Consider the following 18,023-nt stretch of genomic DNA (forward strand, 5'->3'; position numbering starts at 1 on the left):
AAGATTTGGACTTCATTTCTGAAAGAATGCGGGCTGGGGAGATTTAATAGGTATACGCGGTTGTACCGAAATAGATCTTTTCCAGAGGCAGTTTTTGCGGACTCAGCTATGGCTGGTTGGGCCAATAAAGGGATAGTACAGATCGGGGATATTGTGGATCTAGTGGGGGTTGTACAGTTCACAGAAATAATAACTAAGGGCCAGATGTAGGTCACCAAATACCGGTCTGTAACGGACAATTTCGGCCGTTACCAACCGGTATTTGGTGATTGAGATGCAGGGGGCCTAAATCTTACAGAATCTGTAAATTTACTGAATCAGTAAATTTACTGATTCTGTAAAATACTGATTCGGTAAATTTACTGAATCGGTAAATCGATATGTAGGTGGCACTGCAAACAGTGCCACAGGCCCCTAAAAATGTGTTATTTACCATGTAATACTATTGCACGGTAAATAACGAATTCCTGTGTACATGCACATCTGTGCCTGTACACCTGTGCCATGTGGCACATAGACATGCCCTAAGAGCATGTATGTGTGTCACATGGCACACAAGCCAGAATCTGGGGTGCAACAGGGTGTCAAAGTGACACCCTGTCCCCCTTATCAATTTGGTAATTTTACCGAATCAGTATTTACCGGTTCGGTAATTGCCATAGGTTCCTATGGGTCTCAAGGCCCATAGGAATCAATGGCAATTACCGAATCGGTAAATACCAATTCGGTAATTACTGAATCATTCCGATTTGGTAAAAATTACTGAATAATTACCTACATCTTATTTACCGAATCTAAAATACCGAATCGGTAAAATTCGGTATTTTAGAGTCGGTAAATAAGATTTACCTACATCTGGCCCTTAATACCATGTAGACAGTAGGAGTTTTTTTACATACCTACAAGTTAGGAGTTTCTTGAGCACTAAGCAAGATGGATCTGCAGGCTTTGGCAATAACGAAATTCTAGACAAAATAGGGAAAGGGGCGATGGTACGATTCGTAGTTTCTATGCATGCTTAGTAGCAGGGAAACCCGGATAATGTTTGTAAATACAGTACTAAATGGGCTCAGAAACTGAGCATCGAAACACACTGGTACCAAGAATCGCTAGACTTAGGCTGTACGGTCCTTTGCTCTGCCCCGCTCCAGGCACAGCATTACAAAACAATATATTCCCTTTACTACACCCCTGCCAGGTTAGCACAGTGGGGCAGCACCTCGGGGATTAGCTGTCCACAATGTAACTTCCCAGAAGCAGATATTGTACAAATCTTCGCCACCTGCCCTCAACTTCATACACTTATTCAAGATCTAGAGGTATTTCAAGATAGATCAATAGGAATTCAAGTTGTAATTACACCAATTTTGATACTGCTAGGGGTCAGTTCAGACTCTGACATCCCTCACCTGGAATTTATGTTTGTAGCTATGGCAGTCTATAGATTAGCTATAGCCAGGGCCTGGTTGGATAAAAGACCCCTGGTACTACAACAATGGCTGGCAAGTCTTCTGGCTGCTTATAATCTAGAAAAAGCAATTTATGCACGGATAGGCAGGAGAGGGAGACAATTAGGATTGAGAATCTGGGACCCTATACAGAGATGAAAGGAGGGATTGGAGTTGGCTTGATTGTCTGGAATAATCCTCCATTATGTCCTTTATACACTGTTCAATCTTTTTTTCTATTTACTCTCTCCCCTATAATTATTGTTTTCTCTCCGCATATGGTGTAATATGTAGAAGAGGGCTTTTTAGGTTGGAAATTCGCCCCCCCTTTTTTTTTCTCCCGGAAGTATATTGCCTATGCTGTAATACAGATCGTATGTAATTCATTTCTTATTGTATAAGAGCCTATGTTATTTATATTGTGCTATAAGTATGCTGTGCCATGCTATATGATGATTGTTGGAAAGAAAGCAAAAAATTTCTTTTAATAAAAATAATTTTCAAAAAACTGCCCGTGCTGTCGTTTGCTGTGCTGTTGCCATTTGCTGAAAATATTTATTGTGTCCCTTGCAGCCCTTCGCGGACCTGCCCGCCAGTCTCCCGCCGCTCCACCGCCTTTTACCACCTGTAGCGGGAGCCGCCGAGTGGAGACCGGCGAGGGGCAGGACGACGTTACCCAGAAGCCCTACTGGGGTCCGCGTGAAAAGGAAGCGCCAGGAGACGCATAAAATCGGCGTCATCACCACTGTATGTGGGTTCCCTTGACTTCCTGTGCTGTCGTTTGCTGTGCTGTTGCCATTTGCTGAAATTATTTATTGTGTCCCTTGCAGCCCTTCGCGGACCCGCCCGCCAGTCTCCCGCCGCTCCACCGCTTTTTACCACCTGTAGCGGGAACCGCCGAGTAGAGACTGGCGAGGGGCAGGACTACGTTACCCCGAAGCCCTACTGGAGTCCGCGTGACAAGGAAGCGCCAGGAGGCACATAAAATCGGCGTCATCACCGTCTCGCGGGACGCGAGCGGGATGCCCACGGCGAAGCCCGGGCAAAGGGCGGGCCCTCTTAGGCCCTCAGAGGCCTGAGGAGACTGGACTGGGCCACACCCCCTGGTCGTGGGACTCTATTTAAGTAAGTGTGTAACTTCTTGCACTTCGGTATTATTGCCACTGTTGCCAATGTCTACTATTGCGCTCAGCTCACCCTCTGCTACTGTTCCCGATAAAGTAGGGAGCTCGTTGAAGGGCACCCTAGATAACTATTTCACTAAAGCTGCTTTCGAAGGAACAAAAGATTTATCCTTAGCAGAACGCCGGGCTGATCGCCGTCGTTCTATTGAACAAATCAAGAATAGAACTCTTTTTGAGCCTATTGCTGTTGTCACAACAGACAATGATTTTTGCGCCGATACCATGGACGCTACATTAATTGGGGACAGTGTGCCCTTATTGCTAAGGGACTGCCTAGCACCTTCTATCGACTCAACTCAAACTGATCCAGCTATTATCTCTCTTGATTCCTCCAGCACCCCTAGTGCATCAAAAGTCATGATTTCACCAACACCCAGGCCAGGGAAGGTAGTAAGAGGCATAATTATTAGGCCCTTGCCACATAAAATCCATGGCCCTCCGCCAACCAAAAAGAGACGCACAAGGATGGACCCAACCAAGCCTAAGTTGAGCCATTCCGAGTTTGGGAAGAAGTCTAATTTTATCAGCACTGAAGCAACGGGAATCACAGTTGCTAAGGAGGTTGCAGAAACAGTGTCAGACACCCCAGCACTCCCATTATCGACACCACACTTGGTCTCTGAGTGCATTACTGAATATGCTCCAAATGCTGAAGGGCCTCCATCAACCCCCACTAGTAAATTACTAGACAGTGTAGAACTCATCGTGAGGAGTTACACGTTAGCTATAGTTGAAAGATTAAAAGGGGTAGAGTTAAGACTAGTGAAAATAGAGGCAGATTTGGCCACACATGGGAACTCTACCAGGACCCTAGAAAATAAAGGTCCAACAACAGCACTAATCCCTAGCCAAGCATCCACCTCGGCGCATATTCCTTTATCAGTTGTCACTGCGGCAACATCTTCTACTACCACTCCTTGTAACAATTCAAAAATAGCCACATTAGTTGTGACCAAAAATCAGCCTACAAGCATACTATCTGCACCTAAACATCCCCCTAATTCCAAAACAAACCAGACAAAAACATCAACATCAAGATTAACTACAACCTCGAATCGTACTCCTGATATTCCTGTTAATAATAATTTAGTAAGGGAAGTGGGTAATTCATCAAACAGCCTGCTAAGATTGGAGGTGGAAGAAGCTAGATACACAAGATGGGCTCAAGGCAGGAGACCACCCACCGAACTCCCGCCAGAAGCGGTACCTTATGTGGTGGTACTCACCGGGGTACCAGAACTGTCAGGAAATAAGCGGGAAGGTTTCTTTCAACTAAAGAACAAAATAATGCACTGGCTATCTACACACAGACCAATAGCCAGTAACATTAATGGGGAAATAGTCCATGTCCGACGTTTGCCTTGGTTAGGTGGAAGACCAAAGGACATAGGGGGAGACGTGGTTGTGGTTAATTTTAGAGATAAAAACGCACTCCAATATATATTGTCCTGGCCACATGGCAATGTGAATAATTGTATTACACCGCGCCCACTGACTTACTTTTACCCAAGATCCATAGTATTCCCACACCAACCGGTAACCAGCAATGCCCTCTTTGACAATCATTTTTCTAATATGGAGCTTGCTAGAAACCCTGTTCATATGTACCAACCAGCTCCTGTTCCTGTTTCTTCGGGGTGGAACACCATAGCCCCCAGACACAATACAAGTGAATACAGAAGTATGGCTCATCTAATACCATTCACGCCATTGGAAATATCAAACAGGTTTGATGTATTCAGCGGTCTGGATGAATGTGACTGAAGGTTAATGAACAGGGAGCAAGATAGTTGTGGTGTAAACAATTATAATACTGATGGAGCCAAGGAGGAAGAAGGAAGTAGACCCCTGAGGGCAGAAAACATTGTTACTGTAACTGGCACTGGGGCTAATGGTAGCCTGTCCTCACCCACATTAGCTGGCAACTGTGGGTTAAATGTGGGGCCCTCTTTGATTACATTAGTCTCATGGAATGTGGCGGGGGTGCGCGCAAAAATATGTGACCCTGATTGGAATAGTTACATGAACACCTTTGATATCTGTATACTACAAGAGACATGGGCTACGGACCAGATCCATAGAGTGGGTTATAAAACATACCAAATTGAGGCTGTGCCTTCATCAAGAGGACGAGCCGCAGGAGGCCTACTAATATGGATCAGTGTATCTATTAACATCGGTATAAAAATCCTAAATACCGATTCCCTAGATATACTAGGTCTGGAAATAATCACAGAGGATAAAAGGGTGATTAACCTTATAAATGTGTACAACTGTCCTCATCCATCTCATAAGGTGTCGACTTGTATTGAAAAACTGGAGAGTTTTATGGACACCTTAGAGCCTGATCCAAGTGTAATCTTATGTGGGGACATGAATTGTAATTTTGAACCGATCACGGGTATGGCCAATTTGTATGAAGACGAGGATGTGGCTAACAGGATACCTCTCCTGATTGACAATGGAACTGTCGCTGGGACCACACTAGCCCTTCAGATTAGTAGGTTGCTTACAAGCCATGGTCTGAGGGCTCGTAATGGGCGTATGCCATCTGATAGCCCGAAAGCACCCACCTTTAAGAGGCGAGATTACAAAAGTAACCTAGATTATGTTATCATTTCTTTTGACCTGTGGCCACATACACTTGATTTAAAAGTCAAGGAGAGATTTGACAGTGACCATTATCCCCTTGAAACCAGTTTCCTCAATACCTTACTAAAGGGGCCGGGAAACATAGAGGGAGGCGATAGACAAGTACAGTTACCAACACTAGATAACATCATAGTTAGCAATAATCGAAGGGCTGTTAAATGGGCATACATATTGGAAAGAGAGGACCTTCTATCTAATATTTATTGTATTCTAGCAAATACATTTGAATTGTTTTGTCCACTCAGATGTGAACCTGGGGAATTTACTAAATTACATAAAAAAATTTTTAACCAATTGCTAGACCTTTTAACAAAAAGACCAAAAAAAGGGTCTGGTATAGTTAATGCAAAACGAGTCGAGAAACCTTGGTACAACAAGGAATGCCATGCTGCCCAAACCGCTTTGATCGAGGCCATCAAAAGAAAAAGTCCTGTAGAAATTAAAGACAAAAGAAAATTATATAACTCAATATTGGCAAAAGCAAAATCCTCTTGGGACGACGAATTATGGTCCAGCATGCTACAAGCAGCTATAACCAAGGACTTCTGGGAATTAGTGGCTAAGGGGAATAAACATGAGAAAGGCTCTAGAGAGGTTTTTTTAGACGAGGCCACGTGGGTAAAACATTTTACAATTTTGTACGCAGCCAAAATCAGCGAGGTTACCTCTTTGGAAGAACCATCTTCCATTCAGCCTGCGAATCCATACCCACTGGTAGTCTTTGACTTACAAGAAACTGAGCTAGCAATTGCCTCTGTCAAACAAGGAAGGCACCTGGGCTCGATAAAATTCCAGGCGACCTTTTTTTGCATAATACTGATGTTTGGGCACCATATCTAAACCATCTATTCAATGCTATTGCGGCTGGTGATAAAATCCCAGACACTTGGGATGGTGCAAAAATTATAACTATTTTTAAAAAGGGGGATAGAGGCGATCCGGCCAATTATCGCCCCATTAGTCTTTTAGACATAACTCAAAAGATATATGCCAGGCATTTAATAAATCGTATAAATACGTGGTTAGATGAAAAATTAGTTTTATCAAAATATCAGGCGGGGTTTAGGGAAAAAACTGGGACCATAGACCAGGTACTAAGGTTGTGCTGCTTGTATTGGAAATATGTCATCATCCGCAAGGGCCACCTGTATGTGACCTTTGTAGATTTACGAGCAGCATTTGACCTAATACCTCGTGACTTGCTCTGGAAGTCCTTGGAAAGGCAGGGACTTCCTGGGGAACTACTTAAACTGGTGATGGGCCTGCACCAGGAGAATTATGCTAAGGTCAGGTGGAGCCCAAATGGGGAACTTACAGACCCAATCCCAATAAAAAGGGGAGTACGCCAGGGATGCGTATTGGCTCCCACACTTTTTTCCCTTTTTGTTAATGATATTGCGGCTTACATGGAGAATTGTGATAATGATTCGCCTCAATTAGGAGGGGAACGTGTACCGTCCCTCCTTTTCGCCGACGATACGATCCTCATCTCACAAACTCCTAGGGACCTTCAGATCTTATTAGACAGGTTCCAGCAATACTGTACTCCAAAAGGGTTAGAGATCAATATAAAAAAAAACTAAATATATGGCACTAAACCCGCACAAAAGCTTTAATAAAAATCTAATGTTAAATGGTCATAAGCTTGACTATGAACATAGCTTTACATATTTAGGGGTATTATTAGATTCGTCAATGGGATGGAGACCACAGCTAGAAAAATCAATAATAGTGTACAAACAAAATTGTCTCCCAATACTAAAAAGACACAATAAATGTGTGAACAAGGCAGTAACCCCAGAAATAGAGATTTTCAGATATAAGTTTCAATCAGTTGTTCTGTACGGGGCTGAACTTTGGGGACCAGTATGTAGGAAGACCTTCGAAACACTGCAGAACAAGTTTATTAGGGGATTATTAAAAGTTCTCATTAATACCCCATTGGTACCATTATTTCTAGATTTAAACATTAAGCATACTGACCACCATGCAATGTTAAGACCATTATTATTATGGGTTAGACTATGGACAACCCCCAAATTGACTGACTACAAAAATGGATTAAAAGAAGTACTGGACCTAGATAGTGATACCAAATTTATTGGTTTAAGCATGTAAGAGCGTGGTTATCCAAACTAGGACTAACCCACTTTTGGAGTGAGCCGGAGTCCTTAATTATGGCCTCCAATAAAATTGTTAAGTTGTCCTTCTGGTCTTATGTGAGCCATGATTCTGCGTATGTTAGAACACATGGCCCCTTAACTGAATAATTTTTAATGGTTAAAAATGTGGCTTGTTTCGAACCATTTCTTGATGAGTTTCAGCCGCCGTTGGCCAAAACCCTGTACCTAAAATTTAGATATGGAACACTGAGAACTAAGACAACAGAGAAAAGCTGGGGGAAGACAAACAGTGATTACTTCACTTTATGTTCTAACAATATAAGAGAAGACGTTTTACACATATTGTTTTTTTGTCCTAGCTATGGTAAAGTAAGGAAAAAATGGATAGTGCCATTATGTCACATTATTGGCTCTAGATCCCATAAGGAAGCTGGTAGAATTTTAAAAACGGATACCAGCCAAGTAATTGTGTTTGGAATAAGTAGATTTCTTCTGGCTGTAAATTTCATTAGATTAAAAATGTCTCTTCCTTTTTAAGCTGTACATTACGTGGACCTGTTCAAACCACGGAATAGGTTTTCTTCGGTTTTATTTGCCATGATAATTTTTAAATCTTATGCCTTGGTTGTGATAAATTTGATTAAATGATTTCTTAACTTTGTATAATGTATTTTAAATTATTTATTCAATTATGTGATAATTCTAAACCATAATAAATTCTCCAAAATGATGATCCGTAATATTGATTACTGGTTTTCTGGTATTGTATATATGTATTTTTTTATTATTGTATTACTGTATATCTTTTATGTTGCAAAGCAACTAAATAAAGATTATTGAATACTAAAAAAAAAAGGAAAATCTCTACCCCTAGTTATAACATTGCAGTTCAATAATTAAGCTATGAAGTGATTAGTGACAAGTTGCAAAATGCAACCAGGGATCTTGAGAGCCCCACAGACAGCATAGGAGGCAATATTTTTGATGCTCGCCTCCTAGCAGCCCGTCAGTGAGGGTCCTACTGCGCCTGACTTTTCCTGGCTGCTTCACCCTTCCGGGTTAAGAATATAGTGGGTCCCTTGTTGGTGTGGACCTGTGCCTCGATCTGATCCATACAGATGGCAAAGAATATAGAGGGGCCCCAGGTACTATGGACCTGTGCCTGATCTGATTCATAAAGATGACAAAGAGCCCATCAATCGAATATTCAAAATAAGATGTTGCAGGTTTAAGGCATCTACGGTCATTGACCTACATGTTCTTAATGCAGGGCCAGAAATTCTTACATGGCTAGGACCTCCGGTGTCCTAGTAAACTGGGGCCGAAGCAGAGTATATGCAGACAAGTTTCCTTTGCCTGATGACACAAACAACACATATTGTCCATTCGTTTTGTGCTTTACCAGTTTCCTTCCAAATAGAATGACATCCTTCCTTCTGTTATTGGATTTGTATACTGCCCTTGTTTTTGGACTCTTACTGTATCCTCTCGCTTTGAATCTGTCTATCATGTCCTTGCTGACATCCCTGTACCACTAGTCCCGACCACAGCTCCTTTTGGCTCGTATAAGTTCCCCATACAGGATGCTTTCCTTCAATGGGATTGATGAACACTAATGACATGTAGGAGACCATTTTCAGAGATGGGTTTATGATACAGAATTGTATTGATCCTCCCGGTTTCTACTCAGACTCTGGCATCTAGGAATTTAACTTCAGTTATGCTTATGTGCACTTGTTATTTGTAAGTTTGTTGATGAGTACCAAACTGTGCTCTTGCTGTTTAAAACAGCACCTGGTGAATCATAAGGTGTTGGTGTATCAGCTTGTAGGTGTTTGTGGTTTTGATTGGGGCCAGAGTGCCCATGCAAGAGATTATCCAGCTGTTGAAGTTGTCGATGGATCAGGTGATGTTGTCTTGGTGTTTGAGGCAGAGGCTCAATATTTCTGTAGTTCAGGTTTCCTCAGATAGAGTTTCCGTTGAAACAGGTGGTTTTGGTTGTTGCAGTCTTCATTGGTGGTTAGGTGTAGCTTGAAATAGACCAGGGATTGGTTTGTCCAGGTGAGGAGGATGTGCTTATCCAACTTGATTTTGGAGAGATTTGTTTCTAGATCAGTAGATGTCTGACAGTGCGGGTGGGGTCCAACACTTTGCTCGGAGAGTCCAAGTGTGCTTAGGTTTTCAGGGTGGTTGGCGATGATTAGATTGGTGTGGTCTGCGAGGTGGAAGTTGAGGATGATGTTTAACTAGGAAGTATGAATGTCATGTAGACCATTTGATTGAACTTTACATGTTAGACTCTAACATTTCTATTGAGTTCTCATCATTGATGTGTGTAGTTTAGGCTTATCAGAGGATAGTGTTCAGCATGTTTTGAACACACAGAGTCAATAAAAGAGACACACACTCAAAAAGAAAAGACAAAAAGACCAATTGTAGAAAAATAACAGGTATTTTTATATATGTTTTAACACCTAGAACATTGTATTTGCATAAGTAATTTTCGAGATATCACATTTTGCAACTATGTAAAAAATGTCATATGCAGTAAAGCTATCCTATGGAGAAAAGGAACATATACTGCATACAGGTACTTACACTCATGTTCCAGAGGGCGCCTTTAGAACTTAAGGTGCTAGGGCGCCAAGATCCAAAGTACTTCCAGGAGTTCAAGTTTTCCTGCCCTGGACCGTCTGGCTGCGAATGTGCTCGACACTGTAGCCAAAAGGGGGTGCACTTGGAAACAGGCTGCAGACGGGGACTCGGGAACAAGTCTGGGAGCTCCCAAAGGGGAACTCGATTCATGAGGGAACGGGCAGGCAGGGTGGCAAAGTTGGTTGTCATGGACCTGGGCCAGGGAGGTTCGGTGCAAACTGAGCCTGAGTGCCAAAGGCAATCACAGTTCTTGGTAAGACCTGCAAAAGAGGGACAAAATAGGACAGAAGGACCCCTCTCAGTGCTAGCCTCTGCAATGCTGATGTCTCTTGTAGGCTCCTCAGTCTTTGCGGTGCTGGAGGCTGGATTGGACTACAAACAAACTTTGGTTGCTACAAGGAGTTGGGTGACCTGGGTATTGGTGCAGGGCAGCTCTGGTTGGTCCTGGTATCTTCATACTTGGTGGGGAGACAGAGATGACCTCCTGGAGCATGATTAAGTCCTCCTGGATGGCTGCTGCATCAGTGGACCTGGTGGCCGGCAGAACTATGGACCGGACTTTGTGGTTGGTGCCTGCAGGGTGCATGGGAATATACAATCACTTCACAAAATGGTAGTAGTGGTTCCCCAATGGAAAATGTACCGCACATAAAAATAATTTCATATGTAGTCTTCAACCTATATTTTATGATTAAATCTAGTTCAATTTGAGGTGCTATGTAGGTTCAGCCACCTTACTACCAAAAGGTGCTAAATGCAAATTAGATACAGTGCCGATTGTACAGAGCCACGTCGTGTCACAATTGCCAATTGTCGTATTGAGTGAGGAGCTTATCCAGGACTCCATGCTGTGTTGCGTCATGAACCTTGAACCGTTGGTGTATGGACATAAACACCACGCTTTGAAGATTTACCGTTTGCATACCTAAAAAAACTTCTTTCAGAAAAATGATTCACTATAGATATCCTACGGCCTATTTAGATGTGGAATTGCTGTCGGGAAATCTGTATTTTAAGGTCAGAAATGTCTGGACACGATATTGATGAACTGCCTTAAAAATGTCTTGTGATTAAGACAAAACATGTGTCAGCTGATGTTTGCTGGACTAAACAAAATATAAAACAATGTTGGAAATATGGAACATTTTGGACTCTCACATTCAATTCTGTCTCAAGAAGTCTAACTTTGGATTTCGGTCTTGAATTGGAAATATTGCAGATTATTACATTCAAGCTGCTATTACATTGATGACGGTCAGTCTTTTGTTTTACTAGAGAGAGTGCTGGAAAGAAGGTTCTAATTATATGTTTATAGGTTGCAGGGGTATGGCACCTCCATTTCACAGGAGATGCTGATGGCTTGACAAAGTACTTGAGGCCCTCTGAGGCCTATGGAGGACAAACAGCTGCAGAATGAGTAAGGTTTGTGCAATTGTAGAGGCAGGGATAGACAGGCAGACAGGCAGGTTGGTTGCCAAAGTTCACTTGTAGTCTACAGTTCTCGCTTCTTTTGGTCTTCTTTCTCCTTATTCTTCTTCATGTGTCAGAGGAATCTTTAATTCTCATGTCAGATGCCATCTAAATACTGAATTTGAGGACTTTAATGGGAGTGAAGGTTTGTAGCCAATAAGTTACTTACCCTTGGGGTCACTACATCCCCTATATGGCAAATTCATTTGGAGAGTGGCCATAACCCTGTCCCAGAGATCTTAATTTCACCACAACCAAGAAGGTGAAATCCTAATCATTATTTTCAATTTAGGCAACCCACCTTAGGAGTGTAATTATCCTGTAGGTGCAACATGCCTCCTTGCATAGCTAATTTCCCACCTGTCCAGGTGCCAGATGGGCTTCTGGGCAGGGGTTTGTCATTTCCAGGTCTTGGTGAAGCCAGGTTCACATATCAAAGGTGGCAGATGTTTTGAAGCCTATGGCCTTGGTATGCAGATACCTCCTGCCAGAGCAGGCATTGTTCCTGACCTCCTGAGAGCATTGGCTCCCACCTGCAAGGGGCCAAGAACAACTATGGTGGCAGGCTGGAAGGATCCAGTCAGTCCACACAGTAGAAGACTAGCAAGAATTCAGAGGGCATCTCCAAGGTGCCCTCTGGGAGCATGTTCAGTCAAAGAGTGAATTCTGTCTAGTAAGGAGGGCAGACTTGCGTTTTACCTGAGGCTGATTTCAGGTGGCACTCGAGCTTCTGAAAGCTGATTTTATTTTCCTTGTAAGTGTCGCCTCGAGTGCAGATGGTTATTTTTCCTTCCTTATTTTAACACCTTAGCAGCTATGGAACATCCAGCTCCAGTGCTGAACGTTCCAGTGCACAGGTGCAGTTGGAACGTCCAACGGCCGACGGCAGCACTCCCGAGGTAGTGGTGCCGTTGGCCGTTGGACGGGCGCAGCACTTAAGGTGTTAACTTTTATATTTTTGTTTCACCAGTATTTACTTTGGGAGGGAAGCCTGCCAATTGGAAACAGAGCTGCTGGGCTCCAGTTCAGAGTTTATGTGGCCCCACTTGGTTGATTATTGTCTACCACTCCTCTGCCTAGCCACACCTTCTCAAATGCAAGCCACTTAGTGATGGCAGCTGTGTGAGCATGTCGCTGGAGTGTGGAACAAGCCCATCTGCGCCCGTCTGTGTCTGGGCAGCGCCAGGGGCCAGAACACTTGTACCCATTCAGAATCCACATCAGAGAGTATTTGTCTAAAGTTATCTTACAACTTGCCCCAACTACTGTAGGGGCCTGCCTGCACTCTCTGGAAATCTCTCAGGACACAGAGGGGTGTGATAAGTGTGGCTTTGCCTTTTCTCCTGTAAAAACTGTAGCTCATGGGAGATGTAAGAGGGATATTTTCCTCCTCATTGCAAACTTGGTTATTCATTGAATTGCTGAACGCTGGTAAAACATGTGGCTGAGGTTTTCAATGTCCTCGTAGATCACCAGTCAGACACCTTATTCTTAACAGAGACATGAGTAAATGAGAACTCAGCACCAGATATTCTAGCTGCCCTTCTGCCTGCCTGGTTTGGCCTCAACTTTCATTACTGCACTAACAGACATTTAACCTTCTTTCTCTTTGTGGTATACCAAATTTCTCATCTTAAGAAATCTTAACCTTCATTTTGAGGAGACTACATGGTTATTTGCTTCTACTCTTACTGAACACTTGAAAACAATAAAGTTCACTCCACCAGTATGCACTCCAACTCATTTTCTGGATCGTACGTCAGATCCCTTTTTTTTTCTAATTCAGCCGAAAAGTGACAGTGGGCACTTTTACTCCTGTGATATGGTCTGGCCACTATGTTATTCCTTTTCAAGTTGATTTGTCCTGTTCCAATGCCACTCTGAATGGTTGCAAGTATAGTAGGTCACAGAACTGGACCATGATGACATCTTTGACTTTCACGGAGGCCTTGGCCTCGAGTTATTCAATTTAAAGTGAGTGTATTGGCGTGGCAAATAAACAAATGGAGAAATGGATTGCTGAAGCACTTGACCTGATTGTGCCCCTGACAGATCGAATAGTGAGATGAGCTACACCTTCAGCCAAATGTTTTATTGACAAACTTCTCAAATCAAGTGTTTATAATGCTTTTGGCACAAAACGTATGATCTTGTGGACAAAAAACTTCACAAGTAGCCTTTTCTATGCAAATAAAATATAGTCAGCCTGTAATCAATCCAGAGAGCTTTTTTCTATAGTGAAATCTTCATTCTCTGTGGAGCAGGTGCCTCCTTTCGTCATCCCCTCTGCGGAGGTTTATAATTTGATTGCTCAACTTTTTTTTTTTAAAGTTACCAATATCTATACAACTTTCCCAGACACGGTTAGAGATGCCCAATGCATGGAAATATGGTTCCAACCATTGGAGTTTAATAAAGGGCTTTCTGTTGTATATTGTTTTTTCCCGATTCATGCCCTTATATAGGTATAATTCACATTACCCTTATATAGGCATAGAAATCATACCCATGTTTAGACATAGCCCATGGGTCCTAATACACGCATGGCTACTTCCACTAGTTCCAAAAAGCCACAACGATTTCTTGGAAAACTCGGCTTCAGCAGTCAAGGACATCCCCTTTCTTGAATACTGATTTATCCTTGAAATCATGGCGTTTTCAAAGAACTACTGTTCTTTGGTGACGTTATTATGTCCGACCTTACGTCAATCCAGGAACCTTCAAGGTATAACTATGCCTACACTTGCCCAAGCAAACACACTGTAGTTTGGAGCAGTTCAACTATGTACTTGCTCGACATATCTCGCTACAGCAAGTGCTGAAGGAAGCCGACCCTCCAGCTGACACACTGACAGAGAGGCTGTCTTTCTCTCGCTGAGAATCCAGCTCCAGTGTTTCCAAGCTCCTCTTGCGGGTGTTGGGAAATTGAGTCCGGAGACAGAGATACCAGACCCCCTTCATTCTAAACAAAGGTACGGAGCTGTTTAGACCCTAAGAGAAATCTTGGATAGATTCTTGGCAAAGAAATTAAACCTATGCTACACCTCCCTTACTTCTTCCCTCATACTAGACTTAGGTTTGGTACATTGGGGTAGGCGTATTTTAGAAGCACCAGTTGAGTACTTTCAGTCTTTGTTATTTATGTATGTATTTTATGGCTTAGAAACCATACCATGCTTTTACAGTATGATTTCATAATACTCTTCTTGCTGTAGGCATTATACTTTACAGCCAGTATTACGATTGTAGCAGTTCATTTCTTCTGCATGAGAAAGAAGACTGTTCAATAAATACTTTTATTGAAAAAGCCTGTCTCTGCACCTCTAGTGAAACAAAGCATGCACAATTGACTGAGTAAAATATCTATTGTTTACACGACTCTGAAGATCAGTTTTATACTTGTGGAAACAAAGTTGTCATGTTTACGCGGTTGTCAGAAACTAATCCCTTCTTGTGTATTCGAGAAAGTTGCTAGTGACCTCTGAGATAGCTGGCACTCATAATTAAGTCTAATATATTCAATTGAGACCTAGTGGACTTAAGTCCTATGTCACATCTATAGGATATATTATTACAATGCACAGAGCCTATTGGGAATATGTATGTATGTATGTAAGTGGAGAAGTGTGGCTCAGGGGTTAGAGGAGGCAGACCCGGAAGCTGAGATCGATCTTGGACCAGGGTTCAATTCCCCGCCTCGGCGGGTCTTGGGCTCAAAAATTCCACGGACTCGATAATTCTCGTTCCGGTGCCTACTCGACTCACGGGTTCACACTCTGCAACTCTGGGCAATAGCTTGCTTAATCTCCACAGCGGCCCCTCGCGGCGGGATGCCTGGCTTTCACCTTGTGGATACCCTGCTGGGGTTATCTCACAGGGGAATACCAGGACGGGTTCCCAAGGCAAGCGCCTTGACGCCTTCGGGTGATACGTGCGCTATATAAATCGCAATACATACATATATTATTACAATGCACAGAGCCTATTGGGAATATAGGAACTACACCACATCACTATACTCACTATAGAAGACATACACACTTTACTGCCGAAGGTGAAATCGGGTGCACCAGCCGATCCTGTCTCACCTCGATGCTGGATTGCGGGATCAAGGCTATCCCAATCGGAATATGTAATTTGCTAAATCAGTCCTTGGAATGTGGTGTGGTGCCCCTTAAAGTGGAAATATGCTGCGCTAGTGCTAATCCTAAAAAAGTCTGCCCGAGACCTGTCAAAGCCTAAACATTTCAGGCCAATATCTCTCCTTCCATTCTGTTCTAAATTAGCTGAGAAACATGTTAACACCCAGTTGATACATTGTATTGAAGCTCAGGATTTACTGCACAAGACTCACTCAGTTGCCACCACAGTATGGCACAGACTCTGCATTGTGGTAGCTGCTTAATTCCTCAGAACGATTGTGAACGGCGACAAAACTGCTTTGCTGGTAATGTTGGACTTAAGTGCAGCATTTGACACCATATCTCATGGTCTTCTTCTTGATCAGCTATTGAAATGTGATGTAGCTGAACTAGCCCTACCATGGCTGGCATTTTTTCCTTTAGAACCAAACCTTCCAAGTGAACAACCACCCTTTTCATCAAAAGTGTTTTCACTGTGACAGGGGGTGCCACAGGGCTCTACTTTGAACCCTACATTACTTAATCTTTATATGCGCCTCGTAGTAGATGTCATTGAGCATCAATGTTTCAACACTGTATCATATGCCGTTGACGCACAACTCATCATTACTCTATTATTCGATTGCAGGATGAGGGATCCACTCCAGCTCGGCTTAGATCCTGTCTGGTTGAGTTAGCAGAGTGGATGGACAACAGCTGCTTGAAGTTTAATTCCAGAAAAACAGAGGTACTGGTCATAGGAAAGCAACCGACTTTCTGGTCCACTGCCTGGTGAACAGATGTTTTCAGACCAGTGCCTACCCCTAAGCCAAAAGTGAAAAAACTCAGCATTTGGTACAATGCGACCTTCCATTTGATAGCCAGGTTTCTAGGTTGGCCAACAAATGCTTTCCCCTTCTAAAAATACTGAACAAAATTGTAGTTCTCCTCCATGAAGCAGCTAGGAAATGAATAATCTAGGCCAGTGTTTCCCAAACTGTGGTCCGTGGACCCCCAGATGTCCATGACACAATCACAGAGGTTCCTCAGGCTGCAGTTTTAAAAGCACTTCCAAGTTCCTTGTATAATTAGCAGTTTTTGAGGAACAATACAAGTGTCAATATAGCACCAGTGAATGATTTGCCTGCTGGAGAGAGATGAGAGTTTTGTCCAGTGGCAGCTTTGACTTATTTAATGTAGCACATAGGGTTAATATACCTACTGCAAAGAACGTGTACCATGTATTTTAAAAAAAACAGTATTTTATGTGCGTAGGTCAGTGGGTTACTGCTTTTGTAACAAAGATTCTTTTGTTACTGTGCAGTTCATAAGTGACAATCGTAATCTAGCACAGTGGCCCATAAACTGTCATCAAGGAGCTGTTTACAAACTGCATGGTACAAGTTAGTAACTTATGTTTTTTCCAAGCCTTTCGTTATCCTGATGCTACTAAAGAGGTTTATTTGGGTGGAAATACATTTTTATTTTTAAAGTCAATGCTAACCACTGTTATGTTCTGAATCCTGAGGTTTTGCTTCTCCAGACCAATCACTCTTTAAATATGCCTACCAGTATGAATGGCATGTGAATCCTACACCTTGTAGTCCCCATTGTCTTATCTAACATTTTCTATACACTGTTTTACACATATGATTCATTGTCTATATATGTGTAATGTAAACTGCTCTGGCATCCTGCAATGGTATGAGAGATGCTAAATGTGACATAGGGCCATTGAGAGATGAAAGGCACTGTTGGAGAGTGATAATAAGGGAATCATTGAAGAACCCCAATAAAGATTGTCGTATCCTGGTGCATAGTAAGGTCATCATTTACTATCTCATGGGGTGCCTCAGGGCTCGTCCATCAGCCCGATTTTATTTAACGTGTATCTTAAACCATTGATCACGTTGATAAAATCCTACCAGCTGAAGGCTATCAACTACGCAGACGACACTCAACTCATCCTCTCTTGGGAGGGTGAGGAATCGATTCCTCTGGAATCCTTTCATGACTGTCTGCGAGACACGGCTGGCTGGCTACACAACAACTCACTGCAGTTTAATGCCTCCAAAACTGAGGTCTTGTTCTGTGCCGGAAGCCGGATCCCTCGCCCTTTCCCGATGGATTTTTGGCCCCCAGAATCCTCGGAAAAACCCCAGCCGGTCGCTGCTGTTCGCAACCTGGGGGTTATGGTGAACAACAAACTCAGCATGGAAGCCCAGGTTGCGAAAACAGTGTCCACCTGTTCGGCCCTCATTCGATCTCTACGTAAGATCCTGCCACTACTCCCCTTACAGGCCCGAGCGTTAATAGTCAGGTGCACTATTCTAAGTCGCCTTGACTATTGTAATGCGCTGCTACTAGAGT

Source organism: Lissotriton vulgaris, chromosome 2_1 (genome assembly GCF_964263255.1).
Source record: "Lissotriton vulgaris chromosome 2_1, aLisVul1.2, whole genome shotgun sequence".
NCBI lineage: Eukaryota > Metazoa > Chordata > Amphibia > Caudata > Salamandridae > Lissotriton > Lissotriton vulgaris.